This window comes from Salvelinus alpinus, chromosome 4 (assembly GCF_045679555.1).
Source record: "Salvelinus alpinus chromosome 4, SLU_Salpinus.1, whole genome shotgun sequence".
Taxonomy (NCBI): domain Eukaryota; kingdom Metazoa; phylum Chordata; class Actinopteri; order Salmoniformes; family Salmonidae; genus Salvelinus; species Salvelinus alpinus.
Window position 1 is genome coordinate 50,196,820 of NC_092089.1, and position 17,784 is coordinate 50,214,603.

Sequence of the window (17,784 nt, forward strand, 5' to 3'; positions counted from 1 at the left end):
TACACGTTTTCAGTTCTGCCAACAAAGTTTCTATAGGATTGAGGTCAGGGCTTTGTGATGGCCACTCCAATACCTTGACTTTGGTGTCATTAAGCCATTTTGCCATAACTTTGGAAGTATGCTTGGGGTCATTGTCCATTTGGAAGACCCTTTTGCGAACAAGCTTTAACTTCCTGACTGATGTCTTGAGATGTTGCTTCAATATATCCACATAATTTTCCTACCTCATGATGTCATCTATTGTGTGCTGCCCTCCTGCAGCAAAGAACCCCCACAACATGATGCTGCCACCCCCTTGCTTCACGGTTGGAATGGTGTTCTTCGGCTTGCAAGCCTCCCCCTTTTTCCTCCAAACATAATGATGGTCATTATGGCCAAAGTTCCATTTTTGTTTCATCAGACCAGAGGACATTTCTCCAAAATGTACGATCTTTGTCCCCATGTACAGTTGCAAAAAGTAGTCTGGCTTTTTTATGGCGTTTTTGGAGCAGTGGCTTCTTCCTTGCTGAGCGGCCTTTCAAGTTATGTTAATATAGGACTCGTTTTACTGTGGATATAGATACTTTGGTACCGGTTTCCTCCAGCATCTTCACAAGGTCCGTTGCTGTTGTTCTGGGATTCATTTGCACTTTTCGCACCAAAGTACGTTCATCTCTAGACAGAACGCATCTCCTTCCGGAGCGGTATGACGGCTGCGTGGTCCCATGGTGTTTATACTTGCGTACTATTGTTTGTACAGATGAACGTGGTACCGTCAGGCTTTTGGAAATTGCTCCCAAAGATTAACCAGATTTGTGGAGGTCTATAATTTGTTTTCTGAGGTCTTGGCTGATTTCCCCATGATGTCAATTAAAGAGGCACTGAGTTTGAAGCTAAGGCCTTGAAATACATCCACAGGTACACTTCCAATTGACTCAAATTATGTCAATTTGCCTATCAGAAGCTTCTAAAGCCATGACATTGTTTTCTGGAATTTTCCAAGCTGTTATAAGGCACAGTCAACTTAGTGTATGTAAACTTCTGACCCACTGCAATTGTGATACATTGAATTATAAGTGAAATAATCTGTCTGTAAACAATTGTTGGAAAAATGACTTGTGTCATGCACAAAGTAGATGTCCTAACCGACTTGCCAAAACTATAGTTTGTTAACAAGAAATGTGTGGAGTGGTTGAAAAACGAGTTTTAATGACTCCAACATAAGTGTATAAAAACTTCCGACTTCAACTGTTTCGAAGCTCAGTCGCACTCATTCTGCCACATTTAGTAGATAGGATGAGACTACAATAGTCTGGAACTTTCAAGCCGATTCACTTATCCTTTCTTCCATTTCCAACGACACCAGACATTCGTTCTCCCAGTTGACAAAGATAGATAGAAATAGAAAGTCGAACACATCAACACTGAAGGCCTGGATGGCTCACGCGTGCACACACAAACACACACACTGACAAACACACACACTTACAGGCAGACCGCCCGCCCCCCCACTCATACTCTATGTACTCATTCTCTGAATACCATATTAATAGAATGAACGGATGCTGTGATAAACACCAAGCACTTTACATGTGACGACGAGGGCCTTGGTCTCCAACATTAAGCCCACATTGTTTCAGTGCAAATGAGAGCCTCTCCAGGAGGAAGACAGTCACACACATATACACGCACACACACACACACACTTGCACGCAAATACACACACTGTGTGTGTCATCTTCAGCCTCCCTCCTCAATGTTGTTAGTGTCAAGTGACCCAAACCTCCACGACAACGCAGTGACTCAGTGATATTGACGATGTCATCGTTGTCACCAGGGAGATTTTTCAGGGGCATGGGGTGGTGGATGACACAGTTGGATGACTGGAGGATGATGAATGGGTGCAATGGTGGCAGGGGTGGCATGACTTGTGAGGAACAGTGTTTTAGTTACTGCTTTAAGCTTTCCGCTTGTGTGCTTTTCGTTTACGCTTTTACATTGAGAATTTGTCTTAGTGAATTTACCATCATTTGAGTCCAACAGCAAAGTCTCCTATCTCCAGATGTGAGTGCGTCTTTATTGTCAGTTTTCCTCAGCGGCGGGTCAATGATATTCCTATGCGTTTGCGATTAGGAGCGCATTCAGGCCTAGGGGCCATTGTTGGGCTGTGAAAGGCCAGAGCCGAGGCTGAGGCCGATTCCCCACATGCCTGCACACACATAATGGCCATTTCACAGCTCATCTGGGGGTAATGGAGCTTTGGCCCCCACCGATCGAGATGGATCTCTCCCAGATGGAGATAGAATGGGTGATCTGGGTAGATGGACGACGGCTGTGGAGGGGTGTTGAGGGGTGCAGGGGACCGACAACCCAACTTAGCACTAACTGCATTTGCATATTGCATTTCTAGAGAGAAGAGAGAGCGAGGCCATTGATTTAGAGGATGGCCTGCTTGTCAGAGCTAAGGCTTGGGGGTGAGAGATGGAAGAGGGGTGGGGAAAGGAAGAAAATAGGAAGAGAAAAGAAGTAGAGAGAGGGGAAGGATGAAAATAGAAAGCAAGAGATGAGGAGGAGAGAAAAATAGGGAAAGAAAGAAAGAATTAAGACAAAGAGAAAGAACGAACCCTCAGGGCAAAAACTAGTTGAATCAACGTTATTTCCACGTAATTTTAACAACAACAACAAAGAAATCTATGCGATGACGTTGGAATCAACGTGGAAAACTGATTGGATTTGCTAAAAGTAATCCAAAAATTTGCTAAAAGTAAGGGAATTTAGTATTTTTTCACCCAAATGTTAACCTAAAATCCAATGATGTGGGGAAACGTACTGTTAATTTCACATTGAAATTCACGTTAGTTGACAACTCAACCCAACGTAAATCAAAACTAAAACGTTGAACTGACGTCTGTGCCCAGTGGGAAAGATCTTCTCTTCGAACCCATCATCACGGCCCCTTAATCTCTCCACATAACAGCGCTGTGTGAACGGAAAAAAAACAACCTTTGTCCCACCTTTAATATAAACAAACATCAACACAGCCGTGCTGGTATTTAGACCTTTCACACAATGTCTGTCAGACGTTATAAATGGCAGGCGGCGGATAGCGTCGATATTTTCAGATTGGACCAAGTCCGTTGACTGGCTAAAAGGTCAGGGAGTAGTGTGAACGCTGATTGTTTTTACAACTGAAGTTTTCGGGTCATTTACTTGAAGCGTCTGTCTCAAACCTGGGCTGGGTTGTGCGTCGACCTGTGTCTGTGGTGTTGACTTTATTCCCCTGACTTCGACAACTGCAGCATGATGTAAAAACTGCTTGACGACATCGTGTGGCCCATTCAGTTCTGATGGCACACCTGACTGAGATGTCATCTAGCGCCCCCCCCCCCCCCCCCAAAAAAAAAAAAAATGTCCAATCAAGTGTCAACCCATACATCCACAACATGAAAGCGCAAGTCAGAAACTCACTATCTGCAACTGATTGAATCCCAACCTGAGAGTCTCCACATAGCCATGTACGGGGAGAAGAGTGTACACCACCCTGTTGAATACACCTCTTATCCCTTTCAGTAGCGACGATCGGTTGCCAGAGATGCAAGTACTGAGTTTTCCCCAACCGCTCAAAACAAGCTTTAATCTTAGATACCCATTCAATGTTCAATACAAAGCATTCAACATTCAATACACATGTTTATTAGCCTTCTCTGTCTACTGACAGGGGCTTTCAGGTGTAATTGCTCTTCCCATGCCTCCTTTGTGGTTTATCCATTTCGTTTTCATACGAGGACAAATCTACCTTAAGCCTGCCTCAGAGCCAGAAGATGCAAATATGTTTGTTTGTCACCTCATCCTGTGTGTGTGTGTGTGTGTCTGTGTGTGTGTCTGTGTGTGTGTCTGTGTCTGTGTCTGTGTGTGTGTCTGTGTGTGTCTGTGTGTGTGTCTGTGTGTGTGTCTGTGTGTGTGTCTGTGTCTGTGTCTGTGTCTGTGTCTGTGTCTGTGTGTGTGTGTGTGTGTGTGTGTGTGTGTGTGTGTGTGTGTGTGTGTGTGTGTGTGTGTGTGTGTGTGTGTGTGTGTGTGTGTGTGTGTGTGTGTGTGTGTGTGTGTGTGTGTGTGTGTGTGTGTGTGTGTGTGTGTGTGTGCGACGCTGCACTCCTCATCTCCTCCTCTCTTCAAAGGCATTGAGTGCCGTCTCCCTCGCCCCCCCCCCCCTCGCTCACACTCCTCTCCCTCTCTTTTGTCTTAGTGTTCCATATTTAATGGGGTGGCATGTATGTGGTGAGGAGAGGAGGAGGGAGGCGGAGAGGAGGGGGGAGGCACCTGAGGCTGGGGGCTGAGGCTTACTGTCTGATGCTGAGGTGGAGTGCCCCCCCCCCTATCTCTATCTGTCTCTCTTTCTCTCCTCTGTCTTTCTCCACGGCCCTTTCAAGAATAATCCATGAGCATGAGATCAAAGGAACCCATTGATGCCCTCTATTCTGTACGGGAGATGGAGGGTCGCAATGACACCCACCAACACACTCACCCACCCACTTATCCACGTACCCACTCACCCACCCACTCACCCACCTACTCACCCACTGACGTACCAATGCCACTTTGACACTGGTGCCTTGGCCTGTAAATGATACAGATGGACTGATGGGTAGAGAAAAGGAAAGGTAGCGATCTTTCTCAGTTGAAAATCTCCTTATGTCCCGCGTTGTCTTCTTCTTCTTTCTGGCCTTCAGCGCCATGTATTCATGGTTGCAAAGGAAAGCCAAGCTCCCCCCCAAAAAAATGTACCAAGAAAAAAATATATACAAAATAATATCTCTTTCGTCTCTCTGTGTTTCAGAAATGTCCTTAAATTCCAGAAGGCTGAATGGATCTCACCGGAAAGAGCATCCAAGCGGAAAAAATAAACTACTGTGCCCCTGTCTCAGTGTGTGTAGCGTATTTATCTGATACTGTCTGGTCAGAAGGAGTGTAACATTGTTGCTGCCCGTAGAATTGAATACAAGGGAAGCCACCGAGCATTTGTGTCACTCCCTGATCTGTGTCACCTGTCCTTGTACTTGTCTCCACCCCCCTCCAGGTGTCGCCTATCTCCCCCATTATCCCCTGGGTACTTATACCTGTGTTTTCTGTTTGTCTGTTTGCCAGTTCGTCTTGTTTGTTCAAGTCAACCAGCGTTTTGTCTCTGCGCCTGCTTTATCCCAGTCTCTCTTTTTTTTTACCCTTGCCTGTCCTGAATCTGAGCCCACCTGCCTGACCACTCTGCCTGACTCTGAGCCTGCCTGCCATCCTGTCCCTTTTCCCCTCCTCTGGATTATCGACCTCTGCCTGACCTGACCCTGAACCTGCCTGCCGTCCTGTACCTTTGCCCCACTACTCTGGATTATCGACAACCTGCCTGCCTTGACCTGTGGTCTGCCTGCCCCGGTTGCTGTAATAAACATTGTTACTTCAACACATTCTGTATTTGGGTCTTGCCTGAAATGTGATCATTTGGCCTCCCTTAAACATTTTCTTTTTTAAATAATAGTTATTCAGCGTTGACCTAAACTGAGTGAGCTCAGCTGTGAATTGTCCTGGGGCACCAAACAAAAGTGTCAAGGGAAGCCAGTTTGGATTTGGCTTCAGACCAGTCACATCACAAACCAAATGTCATTATTGACAGAAAAAACATGAATTGTTGCATCTCATTGTGTTATTGTCCTCCAGTAGCTAACTAGCTAAAATCATCCCTTTCCTAAATTAGCCATTGATAAAAATGTGGATTTGTGGTTTTACTTAATTCTCTATACTGGCCAATTATTATACCGGTGGTTCTGATCCAGCCATTAATTGATACATTGTGCCCCTGGCCTAAGAGGATGGAAGTTCAATACGTACAGTAGCTAGATGAGGTATGCTAATGTTAACTAGCCGGCCTGGCATATTGTTGCCAATGAAAGGAAGTTAGGCTAGCGAGCAAGTATTTTAGCCAATTAGCCTAAGACAACAAAATCTAAAATTGTGTACTGTATGACAGTCATAGACCCTTCAGGCAGCATGAAGGAGGAGGATGGCATTGGCGAGCCAACATGTTTTTTCTACTTGCACGCACGCGCACACACACAGAAATCAAGTCCATGGACAGCCAGATCATATTTAGCTTACGTTGATTGGACGAAATCATTTTTGGTATCTTTTAGTTGTCACTGTAATAGACTAAGCAGAGGTGATTCGATTATGTTGAAATGTTGAAGTTGAAATGGTGCTGGAATAGTGGAGGCAGCTCCTGTTTTCTTTGTGACTTGTGGCAACTCTCCATGGTTCTAAATCAATAGTTGTTCAGTAGTCCCGAAAATGTCGGAAACATTACCTTTCTTGACCATGCTGTAGGTCATGCAACTGTTTGTTACATGCAACATGCTTTGTGGACTTCACCGGACAGATGTTGCTCTCTGGTTTTGTAATGAAACAAACGTGTGGTTGAATGTATTCTGCCACTGTTTCTTCTTGTTGTCTCTGCCTTAGGCTTTAGGCCACGGTGTCAAGGCATATGAACGAACATGTTCTAGAGCAAACAACGCAATTATCACAACACATACGTGGCAATATGGCCTTTTTTTCTGGATTGGCTTCCCTGGTGACTCGACCCACACACCGCTACTGCCCTCCCCCCTTCCCTCCTTCCCTCCCTCCCTCATCCCTCCCTCTCTTTCTCTCTCTCACTGTGGGGCCATCGAGCACATTGGCACCTGTCAAACTATGGGGCTGTTTTTATAGCTCGCTTTCAATCACCTACTTGCAAAGACCGGGAACACATGTTCCCTATTGATCACCAATCAATGATCAATTAAGCAAGCCATTTGTTCAATTAGAGCCACCTCTCCTTGGGACCCGGGGTTATTCAGGTATTTGATTTGAAGGACTGGCGAGGAATGGATATGCCTGCATACTTGATCAGGAAGATTTGTGTCAGGCCTTTAGCTAAACACGTCTTATAGGCCGACCAAGGTTGATCGCGGAGGTTTATTCGCTGTTAGTGACGTCCTCTGCCGATAAAATAATTTCCTGTGTGGAATTCTGTTGGGTTTTTACAGGGCGTAGATCGTTAGTGTCCGATAATGGGACGTTAACCTTTTAGCGAAGAGTAAAAGATGGATTTAGCAAGTCTTACAACACTATGAGGAATTCTGTTGGGTTTTTAACAGGTTTAGGATTGTTCTTGTTCGATAATGGGACAGTGTTATCCAATAATAGGAAAATGATCATTCAATGTTGTTGGACCATTCAATGTGGACTGTTTATAGACTATAAAAGGTTGACTATTTGATAGACTATTAGAAACAAATGTGTTGACGGACTATCCGATATCGACTTCCCAAGATTTACTGTTTGCTGGACTATTTGTTGGAGTAGCTACTTAAATCAACAGTGTATTTGTCTTCAGCTGGACTAGAGTAGAGATTCCTCAACTGCACACAGTAGAGAAATTTGGACACCCCTGTACTACCCCCCCCACCTCCCTCCCCCCAAAATCTCCTGCCCTGTCGTTCTCACCAAGGAAGGGGGCGCTCTGTCCCCACTACCCTGCACCTCAAACCCTCTGAACCCCCACTTTCTTCCTCCTCCATTTTTGGGGGATGATTGTTTATTTGGGTCAAATAGTCAGTTATCTCTGGGACGGGGGCAGAAAAAAGGGGCGTCTTCCCACCCCACATCTCTCCCCTTCTTCCTCCCTGGGCCTCCTCACGCCCCTCCCTTATTTTTCCCCCATTTAACCAGTCAGCAACAATCAGAGCTGACAGAGCGACGGGAAACAATCGGGCGGTGTCACCGGCAGGGTGACCTCAGAGGGGTGAGGGGGTCCGGGGGAGGCGAGGGGGGGAGGCCATGGGGGGACGGGGGCCCCACCAAAACCGCCACCCAGTGTCCTGCCTGACCCTTTGTTCCGGCCCGCCAGTGAGAAAATGGGGACACTTTAGCTCTCCTCTGTTTCCCCTCTCTCATTCCCTCTCCTCTTCTTTTCTTCATCACTCTCTCCCTCTTTGTTCCAGAGAGAGAAGGGGCAGAGGGGCCAGGCCACGATAAAGTGAGTGACGGGCCACTTTTTCGCCGTTCTTTTTTTTTCATGGACGGTGTCTGGGACTGTGTGACACCAGGGTTTTAATTGACAGTGTATGTGTGTGTTTGTGTTTGTTTGTGTGTGTGTGTGTGTGTGTGTGTGTGTGTGTGTGTGTGTGTGTGTGTGTGTGTGTGTGTGTGTGTGTGTGTGTGTGTGTGTGTGTGTGTGTGTGTGTGTGTGTGTGTGTGTGTGTGTGTGTGTGTGTGTGTGTGTGTGTGTGTGTGTGTGTGTAGTAGGGAAAGATCGTGTGCGTGCTTCTGTTTGTGTCTGACTGCTTTGAGAGGCATTGTGGAAGTTTGTGGATGGAATTGCAGGAGGGGTGTGTGTGTGTGTGTGTCAGGGGGAATGGGGGTGTCTCTAGTCTGCCTTGTGACAGTTTGGAGGTTTCACACTGCGACCCCTGCGTTGTCTGTCTGCACGCCTCGACCGGGTTCCCACGCGAAAGTGTGCTCTCACGGTCCCACGAATGTCTGGCCGTTAGGACCACAGCACCCAGGGCCGCAGCAAGACAGACACCAACACCTTAAGCTTCAGATGCTCCACATACCTCCTCACGGGCCGTCTCAGGGTTGTTTCTGTTTCGTTTCGACCCGATGACGTCACGTTTTGTTTACATTGCCTAAACCGAAAGAATTGTACCCATTCCCAGGAACGCTTCATATGAAATATGATTTGTTTTGTCACAATTTAAACTTAACATTGAATGACGCCGATATTTTTTCCCCCAAATGAGAACGTTAAGAAAAAATATATAAGGCGCACAATGGTTCAAGAAAAAAAGTCGACATCATTTAGAACTAGAAGCAATGCTGCGTGGTTGACAGCGATTACAATTTTACTTTGATTTCACAAGCTCTATGTTCACAAACTTGAACGTTGACCTTTAATTAAAACAGCATCCCACAATCAGCAGTAAATTCAGTTATATGGGTATCTGATGTAACTACAGAAAGATGTCAAACTATAGTCTATTTCATCCATTTGAATCCAATAAACACACTCACATCATTAGAGGTCATCGGCAAGCCAGCAATTAAAGCAATATCCCTTTCCTAACTGGGCTTATCATAATTATATGATAATTTGATAATTTTGACACTGGTGTGATATGGATGATTGGCTAAGACGATGAGCGAGGGACGAGAGCAAAGAGAGAGAGGACAGAGGGTGGGTGGAGGCAGAGGAAACAGAAGAGAGAGAGAAGAAGGAGAGGGGGAATGAAAGAGGGATGAATTAGTGACGGAACGACAGCATAACGGAGGGGGGAGGTACATTCCAGGGTGATGCAGCATGCTGGTCTGGCATGAGGCGAGCGAGGGAGCGAGAAGGAGGGGGGTAGAGAGAAGGGATGGAGGGGGGTTCCGGTGTGGTGGGAGGTGACATGGCCTCCCTTGCCGCAAACGAGACAACGTGGACAGATGGTGTCCCTCGGAGGGGCTGAGTGAGCCTCAGTTTTCACCTGCGGCCCCATGGGAAAAATCCGCCTTCCTCACACATGGAGCCGGAGATAGGATAGGTTAGGTTAGGAGAAGAGAGCCTGGAATGCTCCTGAAACACAACATGAAGGATGAATGGACACAAAACAAGGGGATAGATGGAGGGATGAAGAAAGAGGGAGAGAAAGGGGAGGATGGTGTGGAAAATATAATAGGAGAAAAGGGGGGTTACAGTATGGAAAGGGGGAAGATTAGAAAAGGAAAAACAAGAAGAGGGGACAATTATGTTAACGTTTTTGCAAGACTAGAGAATTAAAAAAGGACTGAAAATAGATTGAGAGACAGAATGAGAGAACAGAAAGACAGAGGGAGGGAAAAAAGAGAGCGAGAGGGACAGTTCTCCCACACTTAAACAGATACTTTCCGACAGACACCAAGCTGGCAAAACATGCAGACAGACGCTTCACTCTCTCCCTCTCTCTTCTTCCCCCCTCCCTTTCTCCCTGTCTCTCCTGTCTCTCCTCTCTCTTGCCCCCTGACTGTTGGATCATACAGATGGTGCTTTTGAGTGCCGTGAATGGGGTCAGCCCGGGTCGGAGGGACGAGACAATAACGCAACGTTTCGCTCGCCCCTCGGCCGGCGGAATGAAAGTAAACAATGGTGTACTGCTGAGGGGGGGGGGGGGGTCGTCAGAAGGGGGTGACTCTGGGGGGCGGAGGGGGGGGTGGCGAGTGGGTCAGTCTTCCCAGGGTCACAGTGGGCCAGTCAGAGGGTGTGTGTGTGTGTGTGTGTGTGTGTGTGTGTGTGTGTGTGTGTGTGTGTGTGTGTGTGTGTGTGTGTGTGTGTGTGTGTGTGTGTGTGTGTGTGTGTGTGTGTGTGTGTGTGTGTGTGTGTGTGTGTGTGTGTGTGTGTGTGCGTGTGTGTGTGTATGATGGAGGGAGTTTGCATGTGTCCATACTCCCTCTGCTCTTGACTCTATATAGATCTTAGTAAGTGTGTCTTAAACTCCTGTAGGCATTAAGCCACATTAGCCTGTAGTCTCACTCTTGTTGGAGACTCCTATGGTCTTACTTTCAACAATACATCCCGTTGTTATCTTTCTCTCATTACTCCGGTTTGATTTGCCACTCAGCAAGGGGCGATGATCAAGTTACTAACTTTCAACAGACACCTGTTAGTTGAACTCTTAGCCTTTACTGCATCCATTCTACAGCTTGTGTTGCATTCAAAACATTCTGCAACAAAGCGTTTCTTATTGGAAATGTTCAGGAAGTCACTTCCTGTTGCAGTCTTTTCGCTTCCATTTGGTGCATAATGAATATGACTCTGTTCATTACTTTCAGATGATTGTTTATACAGTATATTATGGGCTGTACCAGATAGTTGGTAGTGTTGGTTACCATCTGGGAAGCCATAGCATATGTTGGTGGTGGACAAATAATGGGGATGGGGCTGATGGGGCTGTGTGACAGTGAACACGTGGCTAAGCAGGCCTACAGATGTTGTATTGATCTAATTGACTGGACACTCAGGGATCAATGGAAGTCAATAGAAGTGATCAGCAGCCACCTAAAGAGCCATCAGATTAACAATGCCTGAATACCAGACCATTCTGGTGTTTGTATTTAACTTTATTACTATTGGGGATTCAAGCAACTATTTGAGATAGTTGTGGAGTCCATGATTTGGAGGCCAGAAAGAAGTAGTTTGGATACGGGATTGAAAAAGTGAATGGTCAGGAAAGAAAATTGACCAAAACTACAGAGAAAAGATAGGCTATTTTATTGTATTGTGAGATTATATAAAGCAACACTATGTAACTGATTGAAAGCTGGCAAAACAGAACCAGAACATGTTAGATGGTAACCAGGGGTTGGAATGGGTTCAGGGAACAGAAACCAAAAAAAAACGGAAAAGAACAAACATTTTAGAGGAATGGAAACAGAAACGGGAACGAAAGTGATCTCTAGTGTTCCGGAACAGAAGTGTTCTTTTCAAATCTTGAAAGCCGGTTAATAATGTTATTTTTTTGTTCCCCAAAATATTCCTAGTATCTAATATCTAATTCTGTGAAGTTCTGATGCTAGTAATAGCCTAAACACATTCCAATTCACTTCATGTCATAATGTTCAGCACAATACAATAAAATAGCCTATCTTTTCTCTGTAGTTTTGCGCTTCAAGCCAAGCCCCTACATGTCCACCCCTCTTTCTCACTCTCTCCCCACCCATATGACATTTCTGTGGTATCTGGTGGAGTAAATGAACGATCTAAACGTAAAAACGATGTTGATTTCACTGGTTAAAAAATTAAAGAAAAGGAACTATATAACCTGTAACTTTTTTGGGGGGGGTTCGAACCGGTTCAGAACTTTATTATGCTGGTCGGAGCATTGGAGCGGAACCGGGGGGAAAAGGGCTTCTGTTCGTAACGGAACAATTGGATAATAATTTAACAGGCCGATGCAACAAGACACAACCGATTAGAGATGTGAAATTGGTGTACCAACATACCAAGGTCAGGTGTAAAAGCAGAGGGAAAACGAAAGCGTTACACGGGCACACATTTTCACAGAGCCGTCCCCACTGTGTCACTCTGTTATCATGTTAATCCTATTCTTGTCTTTCGTTTCCACCCCTTCCTCTCTCTTCCTCCCTCGCTATGCTTCACACAGAAACTCTCAATGGACCGTGAACCCTTCGCTGCTTATGAATGACGATGTCACACCTCCCTCTATCTCTCTCTCTCTTGCACACATAGGCTGCACAGACAAACATCCCCCCCCCCCACACACACCCCACACACACACCTCGCCTTCTATTTCTTCCCCTCTCCTTCCCAATCCTCCTTTCTCCATCTGTCAGGTTGATTGACATGTGCTGAGAAGCAGAGGAGCAGAGAGAAACAGAGAGGGATCTGAGGTTCAGAGATCAGAAGCCAGGCGATGGGGGTGGGAGGGAGGCTGGAGCAAAGGACCCTAGGCCTCAGACTCCTGGCCTCTTCTACCCCAGGGCAGGAGACACTGATCCTCTCTGTTGTTGTGTTGTCAGGGAAACGTCTGTGATTGTCAGGTGGACGAGCGTTGTTTCTGGATGGCAGTAGACGGAAACGGAAAAATACACAGAAACACACTTGAATTCAAAGAGGTAAACACACACCCAACGCAAAGACACAGACACTCATTTGCAAAAGCAAACAATCATACACACACAGACGCACACACACACACACCAAACAGACAGTCACATAATACTCACACTCACACACAAACAAACACTCGTTCCTGCCTTTATAAATGCATAGCGAGTTGTCTTCAGCTGGAGATGATACTTTAAGGGGTAATTGTCAGAGATTACACAGATTTGTCTGTGGATAGAAAGTAGTTCCCCCCATCCATATCCCATCATCCCCTGCTCAGATACCCCCCTTTCCTTCCTCTCCCTTCTTCACCTGCTCCCCACGCGTCACACAACAACATTCTGAGGTTACATCAAAACACAACAGAGAGGGAAGGGGGAGAGATAGAGAGAGATACAGTGAGAGTGGGAGGGGTTGTGTGAGGGAAAGAGGAAGTGCTGTGAACAATAGATACCCATACTGTAGATGCTTTCTCCTTCCATTGCCATTGGATAACAGTACACTATTTGGATACACCTATTCGCAGCACTATATAGCACCGTATGACTCCTCTCCCCCTATATGTCAAGGTCAAGGACAACATTGTGTGGAGGAGATCACCATGAGAGGAGACTAATGCTCACTGAGACCTTTACTAATGGTGCTGGAAAACCAGACCTCCTCAAGACCCTGTGGACAACAGTGCTCCAACCCCACAGCTCCCTCTTCCATATTAATGCATGCAGAGGCTGCGGCAAAGGGTGTGCGTGTGTGTGCGTGTGTGTGTGTGTGTGTCTGCGTGTGCGTGTGCGCGCGCGCGTGTGTGTGTGTGTGTGTGTGTGTGTGTGTGTGTGTGTGTGTGTGTGTGTGTGTGTGTGTGTGTGTGTGTGTGTGTGTGTGTGTGTGTGTGTGTGTGTGTGTGTGTGTGTGTGTGTGTGTGTGTGTGTGTGTGTGTGTGTGTGTTTGTGTGTGTGTGTGTGTGTGTGTGTATATATATATGTGTGTATGTGTGTATATGTGTGTGTGTGTGTGTGTGTGTGCGCGCGCGCGTGCATGTATTTGGGTGGTGGAATAAGACCCACATTTGTATAAATTAAAAGTGCATTTTGTATGAAGGAAAAAGGGGGGAATTGCAAAACAAAACAAAAAAAGCATGAGGAACAACAAAAACTACACTTAAATCTTACATGGAAATCAGCTGCCTTTTCTTCATGGAAAAAGGTGTGGCTGTCATCAGATGTGTCAACAGATCCTTACTAGGTGAATAGTATGTACAGGAATTCTATGTACAGGAAATCCATGTACAGGAAATCCAAGACCATGAGCGGAGTCATGGCTTTTATGTCACTATAATGGGCAGCAAATAAAGTCATAGGGACATTGTTGTTTTGTCCAATGGATGTAGACTACAGACCAAGGTTTTTCTGTGGCTTTACCTGGCAACAAACCTGCAAATCAGAGACACTGCAAGCAAATCCAACTCTCAAGCATTAAAATCCAGCCAATCCAAATACTGCTACCATTCCTCAAATACAGGGCGGTAGTTGTGAGCTGGGGGTTTAGGGGGAAGGGGGACAGAGGAGGTGCAGGTGACTGGGGCCTGAGGGAGAGAGGCTTGCGGCGGGAACAGCGTCAGGCTGGCCCCTAATTGATCTCTGGGTAATGTGGAATGGAACGCCGCAGGGGCCACTGGAGGGGTCATTAGGATGCAAATCCAGCCCTGTGCTGTGTGTTCCTCCCCAGCCCAGACCCAACCAGACAGACAGGTAGAGAGGAAGAGAGGGATGGGAGAGAGGGGAGGGGGAGGGACAGGATGATGTGGAGGAGAAGAATGAGAGCAAGGGAGCAAAGGAGGGATGGAAAGGATGGGAGAAAGGGAGTGGGAGGGGAAGAGAGAAGCAAAGGTGGAGGTGGGGGGGAAGGTTTAGGGGAGGGATGGGACTTAATATTGCGGAGAGAGTATCTTTAATGGGACACTGTATAGACCAGAGTGGAAGTTTTGTGCGAGGAAGTATGCCTGGCCCACCTCGTTGAGGAAAGACCTGGACATCCATCCTCCGCCCCCTTTTAAACAGACGCTAATTAAACACTTGGAATCCCGCCCCCTCGTGTCCATCAATGTCCCCTAATTATTTGTCTTTTTCATGTTTCTATTTTTTAAGACAAAAGCTGAGGATATCCATGGCAGGGGTCGGAGACTGGGGCCAGCGAGAGGGACAGATCGTTTTTCATTCCCCCTAATTGACGTGAACAGTTCTTTTGACCCTAATTAGTGCTCTGTAATCTCTCATTTGCATATCACAAAGGCAACACTATTTGCATATTTGTAAACGAGATGGGCCCTGCATCTGCATGTTCCCCTGTATCCCCTTTCCTTTCTTCTCTCAATGCCCTCGCCTCTCTCTCTCTCTTTCTCTTTCTCTTTTCTCTTCTCCCGCTTTCATGCAGGGACGGTGCCAGACAGGGCAAGCGATGAACAGGACTGCACGCAGGCAGGGACAAGAGGCTGGCATGGGATGGCTGGCACGGGCACACTGGCACAGTGCACTGACAAAGAGAGGGGGAAAGACAGTAGCGAGAGACAGAGTGGAAGGACAGAGAGAAATATGGAGACAGAGAGTGAGACAAAGGGGAAAGAGAGATAAATGAGACAGAGTGAGGCAAGACATCATAGAAGGAAACAGGAAGAGCATTAGAGAAACATACAGAATGTAAGAAAGAGTGTGAGAGAGATACTAATACAACTCTAGGCCAGTGACTTAGTGCATGTTGACTGACTGACTGACTGTCAGACTGACTGACTGACTGACTGTCAGACACTGACTGACTGTCACACTGACTGGCTGGCTGGCTGGCTGGCTGACTGTCTGTCTGACTGACTGACTGACTGTCAGACTGACTGTCAGACTGACTGACTGACTGACTGACTGACTGACTGACTGGTTGACTGTCTGACTGACTGACCGACTGACTGTCACACTGACTGGCTGGCTGACTGACTGTCTGACTGACTGACTGACTGACTGACCGACTGACTGACTGGCTGAATGTCTGGCTGAATGTCTGACTGACTGACTAGCCGACTGACTGTCAGACTGACTGACTGACTGACTGACTGACTGACTGGCTGGCTGAATGTCTGGCTGAATGTCTGACTGACTGACTAGCCGACTGACTGTCACAACGACTGTCTGACTGATGAGTCACCTTGTTAGGCAGTCCGCTGCTTACAGTAAACCCATGGCTAGGTATAACAGCTGCCTCTACTCCCATCACCACACTAACACAGTCTCCTCCGGTTCCATCTTCCTCTCTCCTACATGTACTTCACCGCTCTACTCTACTATCTCAAAGGCTTTTCTCAACATTAATCATGGAGCACATCAACGTTTTTTGGCAAGTCACTTTTGACAGCGAGATGCATTACAGCAGGTATTCCCAAACTGGGGAACGCGCAATGCCGTCGGGGGTACACCAAATAAAAAAGTGATTCACATTAAAACAATTGTGTGTATATACTGTATATATATATTTATTCCCCCCCCCCCTTTTTTTGGTCACATTTTCAAACAGTCCATTTATATTTTCCAACGGGGCTATTCACTTGGGTGAGGGTTTTTTCTCGCCTGAATGGCCTCGTTTCACTGCCAAAAATTAAATAAAACTATCTAGTGTTCAGCGAAATAACAACTCAATGTCAAATACAGGCAGCCTAGTCAAATAATTAACATTCAATCACATTAACCGTTACTCTCTCGTGGGAATTCCGTTAACGGTCCGTATGTAGTCAAACGTAGCTGCTGTTCATTCCCTTTGCTTGGAAATGGATAAATGGTCAAAAAAGTAAGTCCCTCATCCATAGACACACATACCAGCTCTACTAGTAGTACTGCTACTACCAGCTCAGCTAGCATGGACACTGACAGTTGTGAATCTGATGCAGCCGAAGAGCTACTGCACCCTTACCCGGGAAAGCACTGAACAACAGACAGGGACGTTCGACCATCAAAGAGATGCAAATATGATGAGAACTACATTGATTTGTGGTTCACTTATATTGCTAATAGTGCCTTTCCTCAGCCACGGTGTGTTATACAGTATATGCAAAAGTACTATCTCACATTTAGAAACAAATAAACCACGGGAGTTTTTTGAGCGAGAATTAAGACGACTTTCGAGTAGTAAAAGCAACAGATACCATTAATAAGAAGAGGCTAGAAGAGTCTTATATGGTGAGCTACCGAGTGGCTAGGACAGGCAAGCCCCATACTATTGTGGAGGACTTAATTCTTCCTGCTGCTGCGGATATGGCTGGGACAATGATGGGGGGGAAATCCCAAAACACTGTACAGACAATGTCTTCATCAAACAACACTGTTTCCCGACGCATCAGTGACAAGGCAGGAGATGTTTTGAAACAGTCACTGCGTCGCATACAAGCCATTGAATTCTATGCGTTACACCTGGACGAATCAACAGATGTGGCGGGCCTGTCACAGCTCCTAGTATATGTCTGTTACGTTTATGGTGGGGTAAATTAAGGAAGACATCCTCTTCTGCAAACCACTGGAAACGAGGACAACAGGAGAGGATATTTTTTAAGTACTGGACAGCTTTGTGACATCAAATGGACTTTGGTGGTCAAGATGTGTACTGACAGACAGGTAGAGATGGGATGTACTGATGGCGCAAAAGCCATGACAGGGAGACATAGCTGAGTGGTAACGTGCGTGCAAGCAGTTGCTCCCGACGTCACTTGGGTACACTGCAGCATCTACCGAGAGGCTCTTGTTGCCAAGGGAATACCTGACAGCTTGAAAGACGTTTTGGACACTACAGTGAAAATGGTTAACTTTGTTAAAGAAAGGCCCCTGAACTCTTGTGTATTTTCTGCATTATGCAATGATATGGGCAGCAACCATGTAACGCTTTTACAACATAAAGAAGTGCGCTGGTTAACAAGGGGCAAAGTATTGACAAATATTTTGGAATTGAGAGATGAGCTTAAAGTTTTCTTTACTGACCATAATTTTCATTTGTCTGACCACTTGCATGATGACGAGTTTCTCACACGCCTCGCCTATCTAGGTGATGTTTTTTCTCGCCTGAATGATCTGAATCTGGGATTATAGGAACTCTCCGCAACTATATTTAAT